Raw genomic sequence first — 7,529 nt, forward strand, 5'->3', positions numbered from 1 at the left:
TGAGGCGGCGCGTGCGGCCGCCATTCCCTCAGCCTCCTCTGGGGTCCTTTTAGGGTCCTTTTAGGGTCTGAGGGCTGTTCAGAGCTCCATTAGGTTTTATTAATTTAGTATCCGTTCTTTTTGCTGCTGTGGCGATGCCTGCCTTCATCTGCCCCTCTTCATTTGCCCTGCCTTCATGCTTCTGAGAGTTGGGCTTGTTGTTGTGAAGTGAAAATGCACAAATAGTTCTCATCCTTCGTCTAACATAGGGTCATAAACCACCACAGCACTTGGGGCAGCAGGGCTTTTAATGAGAGGCTTTCCCCCACTGTGTGCAGTGAGAATTTCTTGCCAAGGTTTGGGGAAGATTGGTTTCTCAAGGCAAAGTCTTATTTTAAACCTTTTTAAAAACAAAAGGGATTATAAAGCAAGTCTGTCTTGTAGCCGCCATTAAGGGGTTTTAATACAAAGCTTAAAGGAGTACCTACAAGGAGGTTATGAAGGAAATTGAGTCAGGCATTCCACAGTGATACATGGCAGGAGGGATGAGAAACAAAAGTCAAAATGAGAGATCGAGGCTTGTTATAAATTGAGCTTTCACCATGGTGAGAGTCAAGCGTTCAGACAGGCTGCCCAGAGAGGCTTCGCAGTCTCCATCCTTGGCAGTTTTCAAAGCCTGTTTGTATAACGCCCTGAGCAGCCTTGGCAGATCACGCCGGTGACCCTGCTCGGACAGGAGGCTGGACCAGATGACCTCCTGAAGTTCCTTCCAGCCCAAATTACTGGTAAACCTTTTCTCATGTATACACATGCCTTTTGTTCTCATTTGTAATGGTTTGCAACCAGAGGAGGCACAATTCTCAGTGTTAGTAGTCCTTAATTAAACACCTGTACAGGTTTATCCTGAGCTAGCCTTTCTTTCCTGTCTGAGTTTCAGCCTCGTGTTGGAGTGAATTAATCCAGCTGCACAAATAAACACCCCTATAACCAAGTTATCCAGGTATTTATAATATAAACACTATAGAGCTGAGCTAGAATACAGAATGCTACCAACAATGCAGTAGGAGGTAAATTTAAAGGAGGGTAGGAGACATACATATCTATATCTATATATGTTGGTGGATTTAGCAAAGGTAAACCATGTTCTGTGTTACCTGTCCTACATACTGATAGTAGCCTATTACAACTTCTGAGGCATTCAACACCAGATTGTGAAATTGTAGTTTGTAATGAATATATTCCCACTCTGAATATGTTTCCACTCTCCTAAGCTTATCCTGCACCATAGAATAGCAGTCCTTTGTCAGAGACTCAGTGGCTTTTTATGGGGTAACAACTGATGTGAAAGCTGTGAATGAAATTGGAAAGGCATTGTAGTTAATTTTACAATGTATAATACATATCATGACTACTTAAACTAAAAACGCACACTCGTTTTATTCCTGACCTCATTCTCAGGTGAAAAATGGAGCTTCTCATAGCACAGCCGGTCCTATTTACTCGACTTCTACCTTTGTCCACTACTGACTCGGACAATATTGCCCTTCTCATTGCTAACACTTTCTGCAGTGTCCTGGGTTTTCTTGGCAAGCATCTTATCCAAGTCATGACTGATTTTTGGACCCTGCTTCCTTCCTTCATTTCACAAACTGCTGCCCATGGTGAAAAAACAGCAGGTAATGCTGCATTGTAATGAAGAAATGCTATAAAACTGCCTCGTGGGAAGCAGAGAAATGGTCGTACCACTCCTATTCTGGATACACATTTCTCCTAGAAATTTATTTTTGTACCCTTTCCTTTTTCTCTGGCTTTCACATTCCCAACATAAACTCTGCATTTTTACTCATGTACTTATTCTTCTATAGTCTATAGCTGAAATGCAGAAGGAAATTTAAAGGACCAGTTTTAGAGAAACAAAAGATCCTCCTCACCCCCCGCTGCTTAGGTTGAGGAGTTTTCATACCGCTTGTTGTTGGTGTTGTTTGTTTTTAGAATAAACAGAAATGTCTTGTTTAATTCAAGACTGTCCATGCGTCACATGGCAGGAGGGAGGTCAGCCTCCTTTGCAGCTGATGACATCCTTCTGACCAAAGTTCTCTTGTTCCCAGGAAGTAGAAAATTAAATTGGGTGATATTTAGATAAATAACTTTAGATAAATATCTATGAGAATGAAGGTGTAATCTCACCTTCTCCATGTGAAAAAGTTATCTAGGGTCAGTTCTGTCCTCCTCAGTGGCAGATACCAAGTGAAATACTGTCACTTACTCTTCACAAACCCTATTGTCTATCTTTAATCCAATTCTGTATTAAAATTACCGGACAGTTCCTAGGTGTTTGCACCTTGAAAATTCACATGGGAGTGCGCTGGTGTGTTCCAACACCAATGTGCATGTGAGAGTACCAAATCCTCAAATGCGTTCACTGGGGTTATAATTCCTGGTATCACCTGACTGAAGGAGGACAGTTTTTTTTTTTTTTTCTGCACAAAAAGAACTGGCAAATACTCATACACAAATAGGTTTGCAAGTGTTACTTTTGTGTAAATGTAAGTTTGATTTTTATGCAAAGCTGATTAAACTGATGTCCGTAAAAGAGTTGTGTGCAAGAATTTTAAATAGCTCCTGCTTTTTAATATTCACTTCCCCTTTGGTTTTAATTATTTTGTTCCTACGTTTTCCCTTTCAATTTACTAAAAAATCTAAAAATGTAATTAGAGAGAGGCTGAACTCAGAGAAAGCTGCCAGCATTTCCACACCATGATTAAATGTATCAGCCATCCCTTTAGTGAGAGACTGAAAAACAGGATTCTCATAATTATCTCCCTGTTATCCAGGAAAGAATCTGCAACACGTACGGCTACAGAGTTATTGAAAACGCAGCACTAATTAAAATCTCATATAGGCTTCTGATGATCAGGAGAGTATGAAAACAGTTATTTAATTATTTCCTGTTTTCGCTGTCTTTGTTGCAAAAACAAACAAAATCATTCTAAACAAAATCCATCTCCAATCATTGGGGAGACTTAATGAGGCTTTTATATATGCAACAGTCAAACAAATATTGCAAGTTATTTGATTCACCTCTCCTCATGTCAACGAGAAATCCATAAAACACATTTTCTGTATGCAATGCAAAAGGAATGCTGTGGCGTATTCACAAGCAGTAGTGGAATCATTTCTTGGCTTGAGGATGTTTTTTGTTTGTTTGTTTGTTTAAAATTTAAGACAAAAAATCCCGGTATTGCAGACTTCCTATGGTTTCATTGTGAAATAATATTAGCCATTTGAAAATCAAATAGGTTTTATCCCTCCAGTCTGACTTCTGCTAGGGTATCTCCTCCAGCCTCTTGAAAATGTCATGCTCTCACCTAGCCCCGTACAAAGCCAACATTATTATTTATCTTGTCAAAGGAGTCTAAGCTTTGGCACTAGCAGAACACACTAGAGAACAGTAAGTGCTGATATGGTTTGTGATGAAAGGAAAAGCTTCTGAGACACAGGCTGCTTTGAAACAAGTCAGTCTGTGGATTCTCCAGGGAGAGGAAACTGGTGAGCTTTTTCTTCTGCATCCCTTTTCCTCAAAATTTAATTTGCAACAGAATAGCAAGTACTGAGCTATATAGAGTCCGGTATTCCAATCCTTCCTTTAAGTCAAATATTAATTAAGACATTTTTCAAACTGTTTTACAAATTAACTAACTCCTCAGTATTGCATGGAATAAGAAAATTAAGTTGAACATTACCTGTCCTTTAAAAAATGTTAACAGTGTAGAGAAGTTGAGCGGCTTCTTCATACTAAAATAAAATTATTAAAGTAATAATAAAAAATGACAACATTGGGAACCAGGACGACTTTAGAAACTGGTTGTTTCCAGTTTCAAAGCAGAGATGCAGAAGAGTATAGAAACAAGGTGACTTTTTAGGCATCCAGATTAAAAACTATGACTGTAAACAGTCCTTTTGCAACCAACGTATAATGTTACAGGTACCAAAATTCTTCAGGTACCACCCTTTCTGACCTGAGAGGTCAGAACCCTCCAGTATCTGGTTACGTATTTGTCAGAATTTGCTTTCCTGACGTAAAAATACTGCAAAGTAGCTTAAGTTAAGCATTGTTGCTGTGATTCAGAACACGTTTTATTTGTGAGAAGACAAACATTGTTTAACAAGTCTTGACCTCTTTTGGAAAAATTCTGACTTGGGAGATTTTAATTGCAGGGAATCTGTTCGTAGTACTATTTTTACACGTATTGGAAAAGTATCAAAGCTAATTTTTTAGAAGAGGAAATTATACTTTAAAATGCACTATTGTGAGAAAGTGACTCCCAAATGTCTTTGAGTTGGTCCTTTGTTTCTCGTTAGAAGCATCTCCTGTCTTCCCTGATGAGCCTGCTCTTGTTTTCAGTGCTGTTTTGCTTTAAGATGCTTTTGATCCTGTATTCATTAAAACCTGATCCTGCTGCTTCCCACCAGCCCTAATGGTCTGTGAAATTATTTTCCTTTCTCTAAGACGCTGTTAACTCTGCTAGCACCTGCAGAGTGGAGGACCTCAGAACATTGTCAAAAGTCCTTCAATTTATTCAAACCAGCTTTTCTCCACAAACAAAAATTAATCTTCAATGTTATCACAGCAATCTTCCTTAGTAGAGAGGTGGGAATGCAATGGAACAGAGTTTAAAGTTTTTATCACGGCTGCTTTCCCCTTCTGCAGGTACAGAGAGATAATCGAACAAAAGACTTCAAAATCAAGGATAAGATTCACTCCATATAACAGAGTATGAGAGTATGAATGAGCATAAAGGGCTCAAATCGCTGGGAAAAAAAAAAAAAAGAGAGAGAGAAAGAGAAATGAATCAGCTAAAAAAAAAGTAAGCAACAATGAAGAGAAGTGATGGAGTAAAGGAAAAATCTAAAAGTGCGTTTGCAGTCTGGACCTTGCAGAAAATAACAGGTATGGAAAAGCTAGGATTTTTAAGGATTACACAAATTAAGATTTTTTCAATTACTTAGCTAACTACTTACGAATCCTGAAGCCATCTTGTTTTATTTACTTTTTATGCTAGTAAAAGAGAGGAGAGCTTTCTACATTTTTGTTTTCAACCACAATGATAAAGGTTATTATTAATTGTCGCTATACACAAATTCTACCAAGTATTGTGTCTTAAACAATGGTCCTCTAGAACATTCTTACAGAGCCAAACAGCTCGATCTTTACTTACGCCTTCTCATTAGCGAAGTCCTGCAATGACTGTTATGCCATTAAGTTACTGCAACCAAAATGGCAGCAAAGTGGATTCAGATTGTTTAATTTCATGAGAAATTACAGTTACTACATATAATTATTTTTTTCTAGAAAAGTTGCTTCAAAACCAAGCATTCAGAAGCCACAAAAAACAAAAGTAAATTCTCTCTGTTATATCTTGCTTCTCCCATATACAGCTGCAAACTATAGTCTTTAACTGTACGATCACATTATCCTTAACCTGATTTCCTAAGGAGACCACGCTTATCTTGTTTGATGTTCCCATCCTGTTCCTATCCTCCTACACCAGCCCTCAGTAAATTCTTATTCAGCACTGCTCCTTTTTTTTTTTTTTTTTTCTTCAGGACTATGCTGTCCCTTACTGTGACTGGTTAAGCCTGCAGATGACGAAATGAAATGTTGCATCCTGTATGGCTGCCCAAGTTTTATGTAACTCACATTTGCTAAAATATTTACCAACTGCAAAATCATTATTTATTTTTTTTTTCCTGGGCATTTCAATTATCAGGTAATGGTGTCTTGCTGCTTAGAAATATTAATGAAACCACGTTAAGCAGTACCCCAGTGATTTTAAGTGGAATGTAGGCAGAGGGGGGGAAATCATAGAATTTACCAAATCAGAGAAAATAAAGCTTATGTAGAAACTATGCACTAATTTAAAGTGCTCAACTTGATAAACTTCAGGCCTTGTTACTCGGGGAAGTCGGTCGTTCAGTTGTGGTCAATGTGTTGAGATCAGTTTTAGATCTCTCCAGGTGCAGCTGTGAACACTCCCTTTTTGCAAATCTAGCCCAGCTGTTCATACAAAAATGTAAAACTGCCACTAATCAGTTACACACTTGAGGTCGGGGGATTGCCACACAGCTCCTAAAGCAGGAGCAGAATCTGCTCACCAAGATGGGTATTGTTTCTTAATCCTGAAACCACAGTTTTGTTTTTCCTGCCGCATTCACCGTAAAACTAATTAACAAATTACAGCCTACCACATTCACTAAATGAGATCTGCGAAGACCTTGGGAGAAAGTCACACTACAGTTCTGAGAACGACTTAAACAAGAGGATGAACTTGCAAATTTGTCTCAAAAGCAGGGCCAGCTCCTCAAAGCTGATGACGAATAGGAGAGGTGATATTTGCGTGGAAAACAGTTTGCATTGTTCTGAGAAGTGATTTTACGAAGTTTAGTTAATGAATGTCAGCCTATCAGACTGCCAGAGGATATAAACTCAACTGCTTGCTTTTTCCACTACCACAGAAAATGGAGACAATGATTGCTACTGTTGGAGTGTACGTCAGGGTTGAGATTTTATTGCCTTGTAATGTTTAATTTTAGGTGGGAGATAATCCTTTGGAGGACAGATTCTTCTACCAATGGAAAGAGGCTATTACAAATGGGCCTAGCATGCTCTCTGTTCATGTTCCAGAGCCACTGCAAAATTCCTTACTGCTGCCTTGTGTAAAAGCCTGCATTTAAAAGGAAAATGAAAACAACATCTGATGAAAAGGTCCCATCTGCAGGAATACAACCTCTACGTCCAACCATTACAGAAAGCTTTGCTTGCTGTCCCCAAAATTATGTAAACCTATTAAAATATTTCACCTTCCACGCCACTTTTCACGTTTTAGTCAAGCAGAAGACTTAAGTCTTCATTCAAAGTGATGGAAGGTTTTCATGACCAACCCATCTGGATTTTAATTGTTAGGGATTCTTTCACATCTGGTCTATGCTCTTAGAGAACTGCTCTTAGGACTGACTGATGCTGCACATTTGTGCTGCTCTTGGAGTAACTGAGGAGCAAGTAAAGGACCTGACCCTAATGGAAGGGAAAGAAGAAACCCACACATTGCACCTGACCCCCCTGCCCCAACAGCTTTTTGTTGTTGTTTTGGTTTTGTTTGTTTTGTTTTTTCTTCATTTTCCCAGCAAAACTCCTCTGCTAAATGAGTCAGGATTTCAACATGTACCATACGGCATATGAAAAACATGTCGTCTTCAGAACACTTTTATTAAACCAGGTTAATTGTTCATAAAAAGTTTTGGAAATGGACCGTTAGCTTCACCAAGAATCTGAACCTCGCTGATTAAGAATATATAAGAGGTGGCCAGGAGCCTGTGTGCATATGCAAATACAAACAAGAGAATGACAGTGCAAGCACCCTAGGAGAGCATCAAAAGCAGGGGGAAAAAATGACTATTTTCACTGCTGATTTAATCCTGCAGCCTTGAACGCAATCCTTGTTTTATTTTTTTCCATAAAATACTTAAAACTGTTAACACCTCATTGCACA

General features: G+C 38.7%; 1 long non-coding RNA gene across 1 annotated transcript; it reads left to right on the forward strand.

Annotated features, from left to right (window-relative positions):
- The first annotated feature begins 90 nt into the window (after window positions 1-90).
- LOC113840013 (uncharacterized) lies at window positions 91-7,135 on the forward strand. The gene is made up of 2 exons (XR_011805223.1): window positions 91-764; window positions 4,691-7,135. It is a non-coding gene; the product is annotated as an uncharacterized lncRNA (long non-coding RNA).
- Window positions 7,136-7,529: the final 394 nt, after the last annotated feature.

The sequence above is a fragment of the Anas platyrhynchos genome, chromosome 28 (assembly GCF_047663525.1).
Source record: "Anas platyrhynchos isolate ZD024472 breed Pekin duck chromosome 28, IASCAAS_PekinDuck_T2T, whole genome shotgun sequence".
NCBI lineage: Eukaryota > Metazoa > Chordata > Aves > Anseriformes > Anatidae > Anas > Anas platyrhynchos.